At 33.4% G+C, this 21,960-nt stretch overlaps 1 pseudogene; it reads left to right on the top strand.

Moving 5' to 3' along the window:
• The first annotated feature begins 355 nt into the window (after positions 1-355).
• LOC149538496 (chaperone protein dnaJ 16-like) overlaps positions 356-21,960 on the top strand; it is a 30,524-nt pseudogene continuing 8,919 nt past the window's right edge.

Below are 21,960 nucleotides of genomic sequence, written 5' to 3'. Positions count from 1 at the left end.
CAACACGAGCTTACAATGTTAAAATGATAAAGGGCAATTTCCTATTTAATTGTTATGTTTAACACGAAGCACAAGAGCTGCAAGAGTGAAGGAGCAAGGTTTCCAATCAAGAGCTAACAATGTATCAATCGAAGGAGCAGGGTTTGCTAACAACATATCAATCAAAGGAGGTGATTTCTGAGGCGATGTGTGAAGGGTTCTCGGAGAGTGACGGGTAGAGCTATTAGGGGCGGAGTTATATTATGGGCTGTGCTGATCTGATTTGTACACTAGCAACTCAGATTGATCTTATTCTTTTTTCCTGGTAGCTTGGTGAGAGCGGAATCCGCTGTTGGCGATTTAACTCTGGTATAAGATGGAGGCCAAAATGGTGGATTGCGTAAACTCTAGCCTTAGTTTGCACATGTATCGCAACACCACTTTTCTTTCTGAGCATCTCTGCGTGGAATACCCTTCAGAGGTAATTTTTTTTTACACCACAAGTAGGGCATTTAACAAAATTTTATTAAGTTGAGCTCGTATGGAAATCTTAAAATGATTGTTAGGGTTTGAATTGGAAACATTGTCATAGGGCAGAGTAATGTTCACTGTTTGAGGCATTTTTATTTTTTTCCCTGAGATGTTTTTTTGGCTATCTTGATTATGGTATGGAGACTTGAACTTTGTGTGGAAGTAAACATAGCATTTTTATAGTAGTGGAAAACAAAAGTGCTCTGTTAAGACCATCTGTAGGACAAAAGTGTTGTGACTATTCCTTCGACATATTTATTGATCGTGCAAAACATCAAAATACAACTGCCTACTGCATCATGGCTATGAATTAAGCCTTTGAATGATATAGAGTGCAAATTCAGAGCGAATTACTATATTACTATGGCAATGTAGTAACTACCCATGCATCATTGCTAAACTCCTTAGTACTGTTTTAAAAGATTTAAACGAAAGTTGTAGGCATACAATTTCTTATTCTTTTGTCAAATTAATGTATTTTTATTGTTTTTGATGGTTTAGGACTTGGTTTATGTTTCATTCTACATTCTTGTTTCAAGCTTTTCTTCCCATAATGTACTCATCAAATATGACAAAATTATGAAGCAATTGCAATTGCTGCTTTATGGGAAGCAATAAAAATGAACGTATATAAATGGCAGTTATTTTGGGCTTGCACTATTTTTACTGTAGTGATCCGAATTGGTAACTAAGAATATAAAAAATCCCTTTAAAACATTTGGGCTTGCACTATTTTTATTGTAGTTATTTTGTAATACATTTGGGTTTCAGGATCCCTGTAAAACCTGTTTTACTTAATCAAAAACTAAGAATATAAACAATCCCAAAAAGATCAGCTCTGTAGAAAATGCTTTTAAAGTGTTTCTCCATTGGACTTGGTAATTTATATGATCTCAATTATAATGTCACCCTTGCCGAGCACCAAAATATTGAACTAATTCTTATTTCGCTTGCAAATGAAGACAAATTGTATTGTATTGTTACTAATTAAGATTCAAGTAGACATCATTTAATTTACTAGTAAATATACTTAGTAGGCAAGCCTTGGCTGCTACAAATGTAACTAGTAAACATTTCATATACATAATCTTTTCCATTTGATAAAGTGAAATTTCTTTATATTCTTGCTAGCATCCTTATGGCACCACTGAGTAAGTACATATCGACCAATCCACACTCTTTTGAATTCATACATGGAAACTCAGACCACCCATTTTTCCCTTACTAGAATTTATTCATCTTGCAACCGCTTGGCTACTTTGTTGAATCTGATTGACACATGCACCTATCACTTGATCATTAGTTTGAAAATTCGAGAGAACGCAAATTTCCATTTCCAATATCTATAGAAAATCTTTTTCTTTGATATCTTGTCTATTTCAACTGGTGAAGGATGCAAGCTGCAGACATTGAAATGGTCTAAAAATTTGTTCTTCTGACAAGACAAATTGAAAAAGTGCTTTTGATATATATGGCAAAGTTTTAGAATTATTAATTTTACATTGCCCTTTTTTCACTCACATCCAAGAATAGGATTGGATGTGCTAATTACAGTTGGTGTTTTGGTTAGACTTCTACTCAAGGATAAAATAAATTATGATTTATATGTTGCTAGCAATTATGGATTGAAACAAAATTAGTAGGGAAGCTACAAGAGAGAACAATGCAATCATTTAGAATGGTATTCACTGGGATTAATTTATGTGTCACAGTGCTGCCGTATTAAATGCAATAATAAAGCATGATTATGATAGGCATTTCTCATATAATATATACTGTAAAGTCCACTTCCAAGGTTTTAAGTGAGTTTTATAACCAGATACTCGGTATTCTGCACTCAATTACTCTCACGTGTATACAGATCAAATGATTTACTGGCCAAATTGAAGTGTATAGGTATATTCTTCTCTTAGTCAATTCATTTTAATGTTGCATTGTTTTTTAGGTACTAATGAGGAAAGGAAGCCAGATTCGACTGTGCCAAAGCCAAAATTTGTTATTTAAAACACTCACAAAATTTGATTGTTTTGGGGAAATCGACACTGTTAGAGATTTTCATCATAAGCATCAAGAATATCATCATGACTAACTTTTTAATGATAATTTCTAATGGTTGGTGAAGTTATTGTGCATTTTAGGTTCAATGACTGTTGGGCTGGGGTAATATCCATTGCTTAAAGAGCTTATATTGTTGCCTGAGAATAACTTGTAATCTAGCAAATTAGAACTACTATAAAAATAGATAGCCTGACTGATTAAATAGATTCTAGGCAGCATAAACAATTTTCTTTTTTATCATCCATTTGACAACTGTTAGTAAGGTGAATTGACATTTCTCAGTTTGCTAATTACCATGTCTTGTGATATCACATTTCAGCTCCAGTAATATCTCATGTAGTTGTATTTCTTGTCTCCAGTGAAGCTTGATTCTCATAGGGAACATTTTTGTCCCTAAAATTAGAATTGGAATAAAGATTTTGGACCTCCTTCAAAGATTCTCATTGTAAGAAAAAAATCTTCTGTAAATTTTTGAGAAAATGCTACCTTTTTAGTGTGTGGCATATTCTATTACTACTGTATCACATTTGACAGACACGAGAGATTTCTGAAGGAAAAGTTTTCCCTAAAGTGATTATATCAACTTGTAAAATGCTATGTCAAACTATGCGAGTCTTCAGAATCCCTGTTTTCTGAAATTTTCTACAAATTATCTCAGCTTATATATTAAAAGCAATAATTTTTTAGCCAATGTGATTATTGAAGTGTTAGGCTTGGTTTTTCAATTATTATACCTTGGAAGTACAAGTTTGTAGGTTATTTCTGATATTCTTCCTTAGCATTCTACAACTTCCTTTTGACTAGATGAGGAATTTGCATAGTTACCAGGAACCTCCAGTATAAGTGCATTGACCTTGTATCTATCCATGTACTCACAATTTCTGGTGATTACATTCACATATAATATAGCCATCTACTTTTTCATTTACTTGTGTACCTTGATTTTATTGGCAATTCTATCCTCTTTGCAGGTACTGGATTACCACCGTGTCCCTTGGTAATGGGATTTTGTCATTTTGGTACACATATTTTTGGAGTTTGATAAGATTTTTCGTCTAAATTTTGTGTAATCAATTTGATATTTTTTCTAAATTTCTTAGTTTAGGTAGTTTTTCAAAGCTTATTTTATAAATTAGATTTGAAGTACCTTACATTTCTATTGTCATGCCAAATTTCTTTGATTGTGTGGGGAGAAAATTTTGAATTGATTAGGAAAGTCTATTTGTTCAATGGCATAGGCAGATAATGTTAAATTTTTCTTTCCTAGATCTATATGATACGTTCACTCATGACCAAAGGTCTATAGCTTAAGTTGGAGCTGGTACATTCAATATTCATAGAAGGAATAACTAGAAGGATTCCAGTTATAGATTGTATAGGCTTTATAATTTTACTTCAAACATTGTTATACTCAATAGAATGAGAAACTGCTATGGTAAATAGTCATTAATGTCACCATGAATATGATGGCTCTATGGACTAGAAAATCTCGAGATTTGACAAGTGAGCCAGTTTTGGTTTTGAAATATCATTATTATTTGTATATATTTTGACGAGTAACAGTTAAATAAATAGTCTGATATTGAACTAGTTGGAAACTTGAGTTACATTTTTTCTTTCTTTCTTTCAGATTTTTAATATTTTAAATGTTATTGATTGTTGATAGAGCAATTTTTAGTTATTGGCATGCTGTTACTTGCGTTGCAATCAAGCTTATCGGGCATACCACATCTTAATAGGTTCAGATTGGAAGCCATCCATTTATTTGCAGGATGACTAGAATTCCATTGCTATTATGACTTTCTCACTTGAGTTTTTGAAGAAATCTGACACTTTTTAACTTCTTAATTTCATGGGTTTGGTGATTAAAGGGACACAATTGCCACAATCCTAATATTTATTTGCAATTGCTTGCTTTGAGATGGGACTTCATTGTGAAGTAGAAGTAGCTTTATGCCCTATCAATGAGCCTAGCATAGAGGTTGTAAGAGAGAACATTTTCACATTGTTTTTTCAAATCTTAAAATAACTTTCTTCATTTTGTCTAAATTCATTTTGGTAAATGTTACAGTATTGTTTTATTCCATCTGTATATTTAAGATGATGGCAAGTTTTATATTAAATATTTTGCAAACACAACATTTATTACTGACTGCAAGGGATGAAATTATATGATGTTGAGATCCACAAAAGAAATTCATTCTTCAACAATTAGGAACAGATACAAAAATATTTTTCTTCTCTTGATTCCTTTTCATTTGATGAGTCTAGGAGATAAGGGGAGTGAAACCTTTGTTTTTCTTTGCGTAGATTCCAAATGATGTTGCTGGTCATTACCTCCTTGGAATGATATACAGTTTAGTACTTAACACTACATCTAATTACAAAATTTAGAATTTGATAGTCATTCAGAACCTCCCCAAAACATTGTATGCTAAGTGTTATTGGCACACTCAATGGTATGATTGGTTTTGATTTTGGAAACAAGGGTGTTGGTATAATTGCATGTGCAGATACACGTAGTAATGTGGAGGTGGATATGTATACGAGTTCACAAGAATCCTGTACTGCACATTCACTCCACCATTTGTTTAATTTATGTTATAACATTTGATGAAATTTTAATTGAAAAACATTAAAGAAGCATATATTTCCATATGATAGTTGCTATTTTTCATTATAATGTTATTGATATTTGTTCATTATAATTTTCATAGTAATGTTCATTTAATGTACACATCATTCTATTTTTTTTTGTTTTGATGTCTATGATCTGTATTTGGCATGTGGTATTTAACATCTTCGATCTCTTTAATCTTAATTTCTCTAGTTTTTCATGAATAAGGAAGCCACTTATTGTAGCAATAAACATAACTTTCCAGAGAGCAGGGCTTGAGAATTACCAACACAATCTATAGTCTAAGTTGATTTTCCCTAATTAATAGCTTATTTTCCAACGTTTTCTTCCCTAAGAACCCTACTCCTGGTAATGGTAAACCTGTATCACTGTAGAGTTTTGGTTAAAGTTCTCCCACACTCTTTCTAATCTAAGTTGACCCTATGTTGCCAAACTTGTTATTTTCTCTAATATACAATAATTTTTTATTTATTTATTTTTCCCTTACTCTAAGTAATACTCCTAGTGCTGGTACATCTAGGAATTTGTAGAGTGCCTGTAAAGGCTTATCCACTCCTTTTAATCGAAGTTAACTCTATACCAAACTATTATATATAATGTCTACATATTTTCTCAATTTCATTTTCCCTGAATATATTTCACAACTTTGAAGATGGGTTCTTTTTACTCATTGGTCATTGTGTGTTGATGTTGAGGTAGGTTACTATGACTAACTTCAGCTCTTTCTGACATCAGCACCTCCAAATTGGTTACTAAATACAATTTTTTTGTAGATGTTTCTGTATAATTGATTTAAAATGTCTCTAATATTGGTTTTTTTTTCCACAGATATACTGATCGAAGGAAAATTGCAATTGAGCATTTTATACAAGCTTTTTCACTAGACCCATTTCTTTGGTCTGCATATGAGGAGCTGTGCATCCTAGGTAATTGCCAACATTACAATAAATCATAATTTTCTTTATTCAAATTGTACATTTTTCTCTAACTCAGAAGCTTACACTTTTACAATAGAATCATCAATTTTTTATGGCTACTGTTTATCTTGACATTATATCCAGTTCATGGTTTTTACTTGAAATGTCAATTATTAATAGTATGGAGTTCTATCATTCTTTTGGGAATGCATTATATAGTCATAGATTTTAATTCTAGCAATTTTCTTTCTTTTGTTGTAAACACATTCGTTATTTGCTCTATTTAAGGCAAGGAGCTCAAGTTGATATATTTAGTTAAAGGGCATGTTTTACAAATTTCTAATGCCTACATTCGAGTTTGTCAAGCTATGTCCATGGCCATTTAATCATTGAAAATTTTTTATCAGTATATTTGCACTTAGCTAAGATAGAATAAATGTTTTACTTTGATTTATGACTTACAGTAAGAGGATACAATGAATTGATACAACAAGGCTTTGATTATCCTCACATCCTCTCTTAATCTTTCCAACAGAGGATACTATCATTTGTGAATTGGTGGTTTGTTATTAAGGGTATACCTCTAACTAGCTGCACCATTTCACAAACCTTGTTAGGCTATTTCTAGGATAGCTCACTTGATTGCCTTCATCATTAACACAAGAGGAAAGGGGATATAGAGTCTCCTAGACTCAAGCCTCTTAATGCCTCAAAGCAGCCCCTTGTCTTATTTACAAAAATGGAGATATAATTGAATATTCATTCTAGTCATGCTTGTATAAAGCCAATTTAAATAATGTACTCCTTAAAGAATTCTTGTTTCTATTATATGGCTTGTTGATATTAAGCTTTTTGATCATAATTCTTTTTATTTTAGGTAGCAATTGAATGTATTTTATCATAATTGAATATAATTATGCCCTTGGCATATACTCCCTCTTGGGTTGAAAATACTTTATACATTTGGGAGCACAAATTTGGGCCTACTTGCTAGTACCTTTGATATTATACTATAGACTGTGGCACAAAAATAAAAAAGGGGATGCACTCGCTTAAAACTTCTGTTCCTACAATTTTTTGGAAGCTGTAGCTTGTCCTAGTTTTCTCTACCCTCCCAAACTTCTTCTCATGGCTAGTAGATTCAAGGTTTTGGTGTGCAGATATAAGCTAGGTTCAACTTGGAAGTGTTTGATGATTTATCGGTATTCTTGCCTCAGACACTGTGTTGACTAATATGATATTTATATGTATTGTAATGCTTCATTGTTTATTGAAACCTGTCCACATTCATTCTTTTCCTCCAATCGGGTCACAATTACTATGGAGCAAGCAAATTGTGCGATGGAAAACCATTTGCTATTTTTTTTGCATGTTTTCTATTCTATAAGCAATTATTTACATCATAGACTTAATATTTTTTTGCTTGTACTTTGATAGAAAAAACATGATGTGCATCTCAATGTTGAAGATCCTAATGCTAATGATTGCACTAAGCCACATGTAGATGATTCACAATTAAGTGATTGGTTAAATTAGGATGTAATTGAAAGCATTCACGACTGCTTTGTTACTAGTGATTGGTCAAAGGCTACTTGCCAAGGTGAACCAATGGATGAGAGTGATGAAGATGATGACTCTGCTTATGGAGATTTTGAAGATCTGGAGACACACTAGTACATTTGACCCCATTTTTAGACCAAAATTTTTGACCATCTAATAAAATGGGGTTAAATTGGTCGCAATATGCAAAGAAACATATCTTATTTTTTTAAATACATTCCCGTGTTGGTCAAAATTTTGACCAACATGAGTTTAATATGTAAAAATGCAATTTTGGCCCATTATCATTGTATTCTTGATGCGCATGCAGGAGAGTCAAGGGTAAAACTACGCTATTCTAGTTTTTTGTTTCTTCGAGATTAGAATGTCTTGCAGTGGAAGGACTCTTGAATACTAGGGTATTAAAGCGTATGATATCATAAATTTTCCCCAAGAAGCTTTCTCACTGATATTTGGTTTATACAAGATGCCTAGGGCTTTGAGCTTCTGCTAGGGAGAAAATAATGTGGAAGAATGCTGGAAGGATCCGTATGAGGTGCTGGGAATCACTCGCTATGGATCCGATCAAGAGATTAAGTCTGCTTACCGTAAAATGGCTCTAAAGTATGTCATTTGCCTTATGGGTTCCCCTAAGTCAAGTCTTTTTTTCTGCTTTTTCAAATGGTCTTTTCTGTAGTGTGTAATGTTGTTTGAGGTTTGTGGCATCAACTGTAGTTTTTCAACTTTGGGTTAGGGATGAAGTAGAGGGAAGGGCGAGGTAGAATCTTCCTTCTAACATTATTTGCTATTTTGGAGCAATGGGGATGTGAATGATGGTTTAAGTTCCATTACAGTACCTTCCCTTGCATACCCTTTTTTAGGTCTTGAACATGGTCAAGCTTGAACAGTTGGCATGTTATTTGTTATTTTCATGTCTTATCTTTTTAACTCTTGAAAGATCAAACACCTTAAACAGCTGTTCAAGTATTTTATGTTTCAAAATTTTCACTTTAAAATAATAATGATAGCAGTTTGCTTTTAGGCCTTAAACGCCCGTTTCTTATCAATATACCCTGGTCTTATTTCTACAAGATTGATTTAAAATGTTAGTCTTGATTAAGTCTCTATTTAAAGCGATTTTCAATTTTGGTTTATGATTCACGACCGTCAGCTATAGTTCTGACTATAGTAGAGTACGATTGCTCAAAGTTGATTTATTTCAGATACTCTAGCCTTCATTATGGACAATATTAAGCATGGCTACTTTGTACAGTTGTGTTCAAGAGTTTCCAAGTGAACACACCCAAAATCAAACCAACATTCTACTCATCTATCTAGAATAACAAATAACTGGCCGATCGTTTAAGCTTTAGCAAACATGGCAAAGCATTTTCTTGTCAGAGTTACCTGGTCTTTTCCTTGCAGGATCATGTAATATGTCTGTTCTTTTGTTGAAGGGATTTAGAATTGTTGGTTATGATTCATGGACACCAGCCAAGTGCCGAGTTTAATAGAATATGGCTTAATGTAAGTTATGCCAAAACACTATTGTTTCATGATTTAGTGTATTAAGGATGACCGCTTTGCAGTCCAATGTTTGAAATAAATAGAAATACAAATGCTGTCGGGCTGTATGGCATACACAGCAAAATTGTGACCAATTTAGGAGACTCTTTACTGGCAAAATTTTATAATAAAATTAAAGCAGCTTAGTTCTCACTTATGAGGTTATCTTCACTAGTAGATGAGTCTTAGTGGGAAGTTTACCAAGGATAATCTTGTATGCAATCAGATGGCTCTGAGCCAATGCTAATGTTTAAGTATGTTGTAGAGCTACTGTGTAAAATGGTTAAGATGGATAATGGCTAATCTTACATTATTAACTTGTGCAAGACACCTAGAATGTCTTTAGAATGGAATACAATTAGGCTCCTACTTCTACAGATTCTTTCTTAAATAGTATTGAGTTGTATTTTAACAAATCGAAATGATAGCAAATCTTTCTTTTCTAGCTGTTCATTGCAAAGTGGGCTTGTGTAAGCATCTGAACAGATAATTAGTAGCAGATTTAATAGAGCAAGAGTTAGGCTTAATAATTGGAGAATTTTGAATTTTCAGGGTATGCTTTACCTATGACACATGCATTGGGGGAGCTATTAGCATTTTCTGTTGTAGTTTCTGCAAGTATTACTTGTTTCTAATGTTTCAAATGTCATTGTTACTTCCTATTGGAATATTCTAATTTTCTCTTGCTCTGATATGCTGTGTCTAGGGAAATGTATTTCACCTGATGAAATGAAATTGAACAAGGAATGAGGCAATGGGAGCTTCAATATAGCAGCAAGTTGCTTTAATAATTAGATTGATGATTTAGATATGAGAATGAACAGCTAGTGGGTGGGAAAAAACCAATATAGCATGAAATGGAGTGAAATGAAATGGAAAATAATTCCTATTTGATCATTTAGTTACGTCTAATTTCAAAAAAAAAGCTTCTAGTGGCACTGAAGCGAGTAAAGCACGGTTAAGAGTTATTTGCAATTAATATGAGTAGTTAGGGACTGTGTAAATATGGCCAAGGGGAAGTTTTTCTGCAGCAGTCAAGCAATAGCCATAGATGCCATTTTCCAATGATCACACAGTTGCTATAGAGGTTGTTTCATAACACTCACATAGTTGATCCATAAGTGTTTTGTAGTAGTTTGGTAGTTGCTGAAGAAGCTATATTTCAGCAGTTTTGTACTGGTTACAATGTGGAGCTCAAGAAAAACAACATTCTTGGCATGAGTTGTACTAGCTAAGTGAGGGTCTGTAGGACACATGCATTCTATTTTGTAATAACTTTTCATGTCTATGCAGTTCAATGTTGCAACAACTCTAAAGTCTTTTGGTACATTAATGAATTCAATAAGGCCACGCAGAGGGTGGGAAATGTTGGTATGAATATTTTGAAGGAATATATTTGGTACATGTTGTTTAAAAAATACTAAGATGAATGGTTGTACTTGTAAACATCATAGAGAAGGGGTCTGGCAGGAACACCTGTATTGATCAGATCAACATTTGGCACAAATTATATACTTTCATTTATTGTTGGTCCCAACAAGATGACTGGTTACTTCCATTGGCTTTAAACTCACCTGGTTGTTGTCATTAGGTTGAGTGACTTGACAATATAATAGTTTCATCTTTGTCATGGATCTTGGAGGTGAATACAATAGTCCATCTTTGTTGCTAGACTTGGAATCTTCATAGTAGTTTTGACCCAAGAGATGAGAGCAGGTGCAGAGTTGACATGCACATGAAAAAATAATGCTCCACAAGGGACTAATTTTGCAAAATTAAACTTTTCAATTAGTTTTTTTAATAATAAATTAGGGTTTCTTTCAGGGAAAAGTGGTTGTGATAAAAATCTGCTTGTAGCATTTTTGATCTCACAGTAGTTAATAAAATTTGAAGTTTTACTTCTTTCTATCTAAAAGTTGTTGCCTTGTTGTCTTCCTTGATTGGATGGCGTGTATGGACATAGGGACTTTGGGAGTTAGGTATAAGAGAAAGGCTATCATTAATTCCATCCCCCATTCTTGAGTGCATCATGCCTCTTCTTAGAAGTTTAAATTGGGACTTGGGCAAGATCATGAATACAATAAACATTTTATCTTCTAGGATCGAGACCCTATTTCAGCTTACGTGCCTTGAGGCAAGAAAAGTTTTCGATGTGTTGCTAAAGTATTAATGTTCATTTTTATATGTAAGCTTATAAATATTCATGTAAATATATAGATTTATGCATCCTTGTATGTATGCAATCTGGTTTAGTCCAAGAAATTTGGGTATAGATATGGTTATGGTAATTTCCATGTATAAATTATTATTAAATTCTGAATTCCTTGTTAGTAATATTTATTGTATTTTTATCCTTTTTATGTATGGACTACTTTCAGACCATATCAGGTAATGTTTCTACTATTTCCATGTATTATACTTTGTGAGGTTTCAACTGAAAAGATGAGTAGTGGGAAAAATTAGAAATTTAGGAGAAGCTTTAAACATCAATCAGTTATCTTTTTTTAAAAGAAATTGATGTTATATTTACAGGTTGAATGATATTATGTAGTTATCATCCTGACAAAAACTCTAACAATGCTGAAGCATCTGAACGGTTCAAGGAAATAACCTTTTCTTATGGTATTCTCTTAGATCTTGAGAAGTGCCATCAGTATGATGTAGCTGGTTTTGAGGTATGATTTTTAATTTGTTTACAAAAATTTTTGGGATATTTTACTATTTAGTTATAAGTTTATATATGATATATTTTAGCTTAAATTTTTTCTTCCTTTATTATACTATTTAAATTTAATATTGTTTCTTTGGAAGTTGAGTAGTTGCCTTGCACTATCCTGAAGCGACAGGTTAGGTAGATTTCTGAGTTAGTTTCTTGTGCTGGAAGCATACAAACTTGACTTAATTGTGTCATGTATTGATGTTAAACATATATAATAAACTAAGACTTAGGTCTTTTCTGAAATAGGCAATTGAATCCGAGAACCAAGAATTGGAGTTGGATTTGTCTAGTCTTGGGGCAGTGAACACCATGTTTTCTGCTCTTTTTAGGTCAGTAACTCTCTAGTTTAAGTGATATCTTGTGAAATCTTTAAGGCATTGGGTTTCTTAGATCCTCCAACCTTTTGATCACTAATGGTTGAAATCTTGGATGTTTAAAGCAAGCTTGGTGTGCCCATAAAGACTACAATATCAACAACTATTTTGGAAGAGGCATTAATTGGTACAGTTACAATCAAACCACTTATTTTAGGCTAGCCTACTCATAAAAGGGTGAGGAAAAATCATCTCTTTGAACTTTTAAATTTGTTTAATTTTTAATTTTCATTTTCTTGTGTTTTGAATGCCATAAACATTGGGTGTGGATATGATCCCACAATAGGTCGAAAAACAATGTGCACACTTTTATTCTGTTACAATAACAAAAATAGAAGCAGAGGCAGGTTTAGTGATACGAGTAATATCCTCCGATAAAGAAAATTCAAGGTTGGTTATATTATTATTGTGCATATTTACAAGACTTGACCATTTTTTTAAAATAAAAATTGCTTGCTGCCAATTAATTTAAAATACTTTGATGTTCTCAAGATTCAGCGATCTTATTTTTTTTTCATATCTTGAGACCAACCATGTTGGGGCTACACCATGTCGTATCTTAAAGCTATGTTTGTCTATAGCTTAGCTGAGATGCACTTGATGGTGGATGTGCATACAAAGATTTTTAAACAGAAAGAAATGTATTGAAAATGTCCCAAAAATTTGAGGAAGTTGAAATATGGACTTAAGCTTCATGATGGAATCAATTGTACTAGTTGAACTACAATTTTTAGACTTTCAAAATCATCACATCATATTTATAACAATTGTATTGGTAGTTTAGGACATAGTTGTTGTCCAAAACTCCAAAGTTCTTAGTAAACGTGGAAAGGTATTATCTATTATGGATTTTAAACTTGTGCTTAGTTAAGATGGCCTGTATTCATTACAGTTTCTTCTTAGTTGATCCACCATACATCTATGTGTATTATTTGAGGCATTAAGTGACTGGCACTTTTAGGGTGTTATTGAGCATTCTTGTGTATGTTTAGCTTATAGTGCCATTAACATTCATTTCTTATTAGTAGATATTCATTAATATTTCATTATAATAATTTTCTATGATAAATTGAAATGGGAAGACTTATTTCAGTATTGTTTTATAAAATAGTTGCTGTACTTTAAACAAGAAGAGAATGGGGGATTGAGTCTTGCTTTACAGGTATGATAATTTTTTTTCTAAATTTGATTATTTGAATATGCATTTTGAAGGCAATTAATTAATACAATTTTGGCATAGTGAATTTGAAGCTATTTCTATAATTGATTGAATAGTTAATAATTATAAGACACTGGCTTGGGATAGTGACCAAAGAAACTTCTAGACCTGCTTGTTACTCATTTGATAGTAGTGGGGAATCCTAGTCTCTGAAGATCATGCTTATATGTAGTTAGCTCTAAAGTTACATCTATTAATAGATAGAGATCATGGAGGGAAATTTATGTTGGATTCCTGAAACAAGAGTTGATTTTTCTTTTTCATCCACTTTGTAGAATTATTCCTATTAGCATTTACATTGCTATCATGTCTAGACTATTATTAATAATATGATAGTTATTTGGAGTGTGTGTTTGTTGTTACTATCCTATGTGGATAACAATTGTAAGATGTGGTTTATGAGGCATTGGTTGCATCAATTCTCAGTGCCCATGGAAGGGAAACTAGTTTTAACAAGGATACATGTTGCAATTAGTAATTAATGGCTTGTGCCTTATATCAAGTGACTCAGAAGCATCCCCATCAGAGGTGGTAGAGCTGTTGGTATTGTGGGGGATATTTTCCCCATGCTCCATAGTCTTGGAAACATTCCTTATTGGGGACATGGTTTTTTGAGGGGGACACATCCTTGCGGAACACTGTAAAGTTTTGCCAATTTAGAAGCAGTTTTTCGGGTGTATGTCTCAAAGTTGATGCATTTGTATCCTCACTCTCCATGGTACTAATGCGAGCCACTATTCACCTTGTGGGACCTCACTAGCTTGTTATTCTAATGTATGATATACCTATCCATTTACTATTGCAAGCTATTTATAAGGTGTCATATCCCTTTGATAGGATTTCGTGTCACGTTAAGAATCTCTATCTTCCATTTCCCCACTCCCTTGCCTCATTTCCCAATATGAAATCACAAGCCAGGATTTTAGTAGGAAAGTCTAGATTTATAATGGAAGTACTTGATGTACAAATTTGCAAAAATGAATGTAAACACAATTTTAGCTCCAACATTAGGTAACCAAAAACTAGAAACATCAAGTATTTGCATCGAGATCCTTTGAATTCATTACATTCTCAATCTGCATCCGCAAGAAAATGTAAATTAGATTATTTGTTTGATAACTCCCAGGTTGTTAAAAATAACAGATTGACTTCCATGCTTGCATTCATTAGCCTCCTTGGCATCATCAGGTCGAGAAGTGGTTCCTCAGTCCAATCAATATAAAATTCATCATCACTCAGATATTGTGGCATTATTGAGCCGAGTCAGTCTTCAGTTAAATTCTCCGCTCTAACAGACAAATAATTGGATGCACCAAAATAGTTGAGGAACTTTCTTTGGTAGCCATTACCTACCATACGAAGACAATCAAATGTGTACAACAACAACTTAGAATTATAAATATTTTTGCTTTTATTTCTATTTGTGTTGTTGGCCTTCTTGAGTATGTTGCTTGAATTTTTAATTTGGAACAATTCTGTTAATCTCTAACTTTGCAGAAGGCAAACTATTGGGCTTCTCTGCAAACTGGGCTTCAAATGGCCCCTTTTTGCATATTACTTTTTCTGGTAATAGAAGTACAAGGGATGATAATAGCAACATCCACCATAGTAAATGCCATTCCACAATCCCCAGAGTTAGAATAGCTCATCCTCTTTCCATTCCATATGTTGTTTATAGAATTGTACTTGGGAATCTGTGTTTCTTATCTCCTAAACTTAAAGCAGGAAAGCTTCCCATATTACCTTAAAATTAAAACATAACACATGCAAATATTTTGAAGTTTTTCCTTCTCAAAATAATAAATCCTGAAATTCTGACTTAAATCTTATTATTTCTAACCAACGGAGAGGACATCATGATCTTAGTGACATAATTTTAGTCATTGTGAAGATTTAATTGACCTAAGAGAGCATTTCATTTTGAGTCCATTTGTTTGCAGGTTGTTATATTATTTTTAGTCTCGAGTTTTGAATACACACCCTTCTGTTCACTTCGTAGCTTGCTTTGTCTTTCTGCTTTTGTTTCTAAAGGTACTTTTATTCCTTTCAAGCTAGACTTTCTAGCAAACAAATGGTATCCAAAGTGGCTTAAAACTGTTAACATGACTGTGTCAAAGTTGAAGTTAAGACATTTTTTTAACATTTAGGCTAAGATCATTAACATTCAGGGGTGGCTTCCAACAAATGTCACACAATTCAACTTCATATTCTTAAGCAATTGATTAGTTGAACTGATAAGTGTAGAAGTTTTGAATTTTTTCAAGTTATGTGATGTTCACATAAATGTGCATGCTTTCTCAGGTAGTTACTAGGGATTTCTTCCTTGTAAAATTGACAAAGATCACAGATGCGTTGAATCAAAGTTTAAGGGATCTAGAAGAAATGGTGCCACAGGATTTATCTAGGGAGGTACGTGAGTCAAAAATGATTGCATATAAATTTATGCATATAATGTACTACATAGAAGTTAGAAACTTAGAACTATGTTTTGATAGTTTAGAGTTGGTTTACTTTGGATGGTATGGCTGAGATGTAAAGGTAAAATTCAATTTGTTTGTGAACCTTCAGGCATCCTATCAAATAGTTCACATGACTTACATATATCAAAAGTTTTTTAATGTGATAATTTTTTTGTTGTATTTTATGTCGTCTGGATTATATTTGAAGTGCATATTAGCTTTTAATTTCATCATGCTATGTGGTATTAGTTAGGCATGACACTGCTAGCTTATTGAGATCTATTGAGATTCATGTTCTTGTATCATTGTTTTCTCAATTATGTTGAGATGTCAAAACAAAATAGATGTCTATTGTTCTATTATCTATAAGACTACAACATATATACCTCTTTTTCTCTTGAGTTAGTTTCTCTGCAAGAAGGGACTGCCTCATTTAAATTCTACATTCAATGGTTCCTCTATTTCTCTACTTAGACTGATAAAATTTGGTTATCTTTTGTTGAGTGTGTTTGCAGAGCAGTTTTGTTTGTTTTTTGTAGCATCTTTTGAATAATTCTCTAAAAATATACATGTTCCCATCTTAGTAATCTTTAGGAAGAGCACTCCATGTTCCCTATATTGGGATAATAATGATAATTTAATTTTTGATGCTTCTTTTACATAATCATAATCTTATTTGATAGGATGTTATAGAGGAACACATATGAGCATATACAGAGTTTTTGTTCTTGGTTGTTTACATAATTTAGATTATCTGTTCCTTTTGTGATAAATGTTTTATTGTTTATCAATTTAGAACTTTCTCTATGTTGTGGTCTTGTGTTTGTTATTAATAGATTTATCTTTTTTCCATCTCTGAAGTATTTTTTGGGGTTAGTAGAGAGTATGAAATAAGTAATTTGCTTAAAACTGTTGTTTGGATGTACTTGTAGACCAAATGATGTTCAACTCCTGGCTGTGAGTATGGTGTTGACTTCGTAATTGGAAGTGGGTGCTATGATATCACTTGCAAATGTTCACACAACTTTTGCTATAATGTAAGTTCTGTTATATTGTGCTTAGTAATAGTCCTTCTGGTAGGTGCTTTTCTTTTCCAACAGATTGTTCTTGATTTTAATATATTATATTAAAACTTAAATAGTTAAAAAATTTGACTAAAACCTCTTCAGTGCTCCAAGGAAGCTCATCGTCCAGTTGATTGTGAGATAGTAGAAAAATGGATTTTAAAGAACAGTGCAAAATCAGAAAACATGAACTGGTAAGAAATTAAATATTTTATTCCATTCCCTTTTAATACTTGAATGCTAGCTTTGCTAATTATTCCACACTTAATTTGAATTTATCAGGATGCTTTCTACTCAGAGCCGATGTGTCTTGTCTTGAGGATCTTAACAAGGTAGTATTAGGCCATCATCAACCCAATACTAGTCTAGTTAAGCTCCTTGAGACAAAAAACATATATGATAAATGTGGTGCTCAATATTATATAAAAGATGGATGAAATGTTGTTGGCTACTTAGTGGAGCTTTTATTTCAAAACTGCAGTAAGAGATTTTCAATATTAGTTGTCACAAACTTATTGCAAGTTGAATATGCTTACTGGTAGAGACATAAAACTTTATACAATGATAAGTGTGGTGAGATGTGATGCCACAAACATGACACATATGACTACAAATCATCTAGGAATAGTGACCAATACATAATAGGATCTTGATGGATTGTTAAAAATGCTGATCTTGATGGTATCTATAGACCATTCAATTGAACTGTGTATTTGTTGTAGCCTTCCTCTAGGAGGAGGATTCAGTTGAACTATTCGTCTAGGATTCCACATTTTGCATGCATGTCTACTAAGGCAGTTGCAACTTAAACAAATATATTCTCTCAATATATCTATTTTGTGCATATCCAACAACCATGACTTTTGATGACCACATTACATTTAGGCATCCTATCAAACAGTTCACATGACTTATCTATGCTTCCATTTTGAAAGCATGTCTCCCAAGGCAAATGCTACTACTTCATCTACACCATCTGACAAAATCCTTTATGCTTTGATGGATGCCTATAGCTTATCCCAAAGATCTCATTCAGTGGTTATAATATGATCAATCAAGATGAAATAGTTGAGAGCTTAGAGTGACACAATTTTCAGATGATCATATGAAATGAAATGGGCGTGTGAGTAGAAAGAAACTAGAAAGACATTGTGTACAGATGAAGGCATCATAGGTTGTTATTTGTAGCATTTGGGCCTAGAACACAAGTTCTAGCCAGATCATTTGGGGCGTAGCCCTCAAAACTATGTTGGTTGCAATTGAGATGTTCAATTCATTAAATGCATTGTCGAAAGATGGAAGCCTTCTTGCCATGTTGATGTACTATATTTTTTTAATAGGTGAGACATGTGATTCTACAGTCACATATTCAGCCTAAGCATGTAATGAGGAAGACACACAAGCTCCCAGTGATAGAAGTACAACATCTTCCTCAACATCTTAATATGGTAGCTTGCTTTAGCTCTAACTGGTTTGTTGCATAGCTTCCACCTGGTCAAAGATAGATCTACAAAATTTTGAGTTAAACTTTCTAATCAGTTTAGATTGGAATAATATAAAATCCTTGACATTTATTTATATGGAACCTGTTGGTAGAATAGAAACTGTTCTCCAGATTACATTTTTTCCACATAGAATAGTTAAAAATAAAACTTGATGATGCAAAAACAATGGAAAAAATAGTAAAGAGTTTTTCTTGCTAAACATATGATTTTAGCTGGATCACTGGCTTTGAGTGAATGTGTTGCACCATATAACAAAATTTTGCTTGATGTTTCATATAAACTTCACCAATAAGTAAATGTGTTTAGCATTTTTCAAGACCTTGGCACTTGAGCTGCAGTATCTAGTCTAAGTGTTTCAAGTGCTTGTACCATAAATTTTTATCCATTCAATTACATGTCATGTGTTTCTGCAGGGATCCAGACTAGTTTAAGTCTTCATCAGGAGAACATGTTCATTTCAAAGGATCAAATGCCTACAATGTTCACATTTCAGATATCAGTTATGATTTCTTTCTACTCTCTTTTACATTGATTAATGATATAAATCATTTTTAGGATTGATATGGTTTACATTTTTGTTTTAGGAAGACTTTTGTATCAACATTTCATATGATATTTCATAATCTATCTTCTACATTAACTAAGATCACATGTCAATTAAGCCTCTACAGTTTCTTTTCATCTAGAGACAATTCTAACACTTTGTGAACATTATGTTATGGCAGAAGAAAATAGCAAGGACACTCTTGGCAGCATCTCCAAGGAGCCATGGGGACAATTCAAAGCAATATGCTTCTCCAAGTAAAAATAAAGAAGCCGATAAAAGAGATGAAGCTTCCTTCCAAGGGGCCAAAACACCTTCCACTCCATGTGAATCACACAACTTCTCAACATCAAGGTCTTCCACATACTAGTCAAATGAAACTGATCTCTCTAACCTTGTTGATATGGACTATGGTAAAGTGTATGATATGTAAGTGTATGATGGAATAGAGAAAATCTAGAGCACCACTATAACTTATAATATAGAGGGATGGTGATAGTAGTTAGTTGGAGGTCAGTTTCAACATTCCATTCATCCCTTTTTGGGTACATGATGATAATTAACTAAACTTAGTTGAATTGTGCAATAATAAGTCATGTTATGTGTACCCCATATGTTCAAAACATGAAAATAATTCTTTTTATCATATGTTTTATCTTTTGGTGGGCTCTGTTAGCCATGGACTGCCTTCATACAATGTACATGATTTGTCTCAATCATATAACTAATTATATATTCTTCATATTAGTTATTGTCGATGTTTTTCAGGCATTCTATAAAATAGTTCACATGCCTTGCGTATGATATGACATTTTGCATGCATCCTGCACTCTCTCTCATCCGACTAATGATGGATTACGTAGAGTGATCTGAAACCATGATGCTAAAAAACACACAATCAAATCCAAAATGAACTTGCACTACAAATGGATTGTGGAAATCTAATATTGGTAAAATTGCATGCATGTCTACCAGGACAATCACAACTTAAACATATATTTGTCCTGGTAGACATGCATGCAAAATTAAAAATATCAAATTTCCACAATCCATTTGTAGTGCAAGTTCATTTTGGATTTGATTATGTGTGTTTTTTAGAATCATGGTTTCAAATCACTCTGCGTAATCCATCATCAGCCGGATGAGAGAGTGTAGGATGCATGCAAAATGTCATATCATAGATAAGGTATGTGAACTGTTTTATATAATGCTTGAAAAAAATTTACACCTAGCTGTTGGTGGAAATTTCCACCTTCATTGGTCAAAATTCCCACCAACGCCTAAATTTTTTCCTACCTTTGTTGGTCAAAATTTCCACCAACGCCTAAATTTTTTTTCTACCTTTGTTGGTCGAAATTTCCACCAACACCTAAATTTTTTTCTACCTTTGTTGGTCGAAATTTCCACCTTCATTGGTCAAAATTTCCACCAATGGCTAAAATTTTTTCTACCTTTGTTTGTCAAAATTTTGACCAATTCCTGATTGAACTTAGACAATGGCTTTGGAAGGTTTTCAACCAATAGATTGGTCAAAATTTTGACCAACCAGGGAGTTGGTCAAAATTTTGACCAAAAAAATATTGACCAATGGGTTGGTCAAATTTGGTCAAAAATTGGGTCGAAAAATGAACCCAAATGTACTAGTCAACCGTTTGAGGAGGTCTCCTCTTTCTTTTCCCTTTTCCTTTCCTCTTTGAAGGGTGATAGTATCCAACCAGGTGGTCAAGTTGGTATACTATTTTAGGCTTGATGGGAGACTGGGCCGCAAAGGTAGGAATTGTAACTTTTTTTCTCTACCTTTCTCTGGGCGGGCTTGTGCGTGAAATATCACGGTATCAGGTATTGGATCAAGTTGAAAAGGTTTCTTGATCCAGTCCTTTGTCATTCTGATTACATGTCTCACCCAATGATTAATATCATCGCCCTCCTCCCTGTCAACCTCGACATTCATTATGGGTTTCTCTCTAATTTTGTCTAGGTTGAATGAGGTGTCCAGTAGCTCCCTAAAATATTCCTACCTTATTTCCTCTGGAATGCTTAGTTTGAGAGCCTTCTCTACCATATACAAAGTTATCCTACAATATTCCCTAATGCAAACATTATAGTCATTTGTTGCATTCATCTAGTGGTCTTCAATGGATTCCTCATGGTGGAATTCTCTACTAACTAGACTCTTAACTTTCCCAATATTATCAAAATAGGGCCGAGGAGAGTTGTATTCCTCAATGGGATAATGTTCCTACTCCCACTCAAAAGACATAATATCTTGCTTCCACTTCACTTGGTATGGTCCTATGACTAGGGGCCATGTCCAACATGGTATTTATTATTTCCTTACCCTATCATACATAAATTCAATATGTTGTACAATCTCCAATAATACCAATTTATCACTAGGATATCTAGGGAACTTTTTAGGGTTGACAGAGGTAACAAATACTTTTAGATACATGAATGTCTTAAACTAGATGTACTAGGCCCCGAGAGCTGTTATCTATGCTATTGCCTCATCAGATAACCTCTTTGCATAGTCTCCCTCTATGAATCAGATGATTGCTAATATGAATGCATCATTTACGATCTTGTATTCCTTGATCTATGCTGAGAGCTTCTTCCTCACCAGTTGAGGGTAAACAATATAAGGCCATGCATTGGGATCCTGCATGTTGCCTCTTTTGTACAATTTGGGATAATTTGTTGCCCTTGCTGCTAGCAGATATACCATGTAGGAAGTCATATAGAACTTCTTCTTATCCTTGACTACCGCCAATTTCTTGCACAAGTTCTCACTCAAGATTGTGGCCCAGTCAAGTGGCATTTTTGCTATCTTCATTGTCTCAATGAAATT

This window comes from Cupressus sempervirens, chromosome 9 (assembly GCF_028749045.1).
Source record: "Cupressus sempervirens isolate cs-2001-9-10 chromosome 9, ASM2874904v1, whole genome shotgun sequence".
Classification (NCBI taxonomy): Eukaryota; Viridiplantae; Streptophyta; class Pinopsida; order Cupressales; family Cupressaceae; genus Cupressus; species Cupressus sempervirens.
Note: the sequence above shows the minus strand (reverse complement) of the source record. Positions and strands in the feature narration are given on the sequence as shown.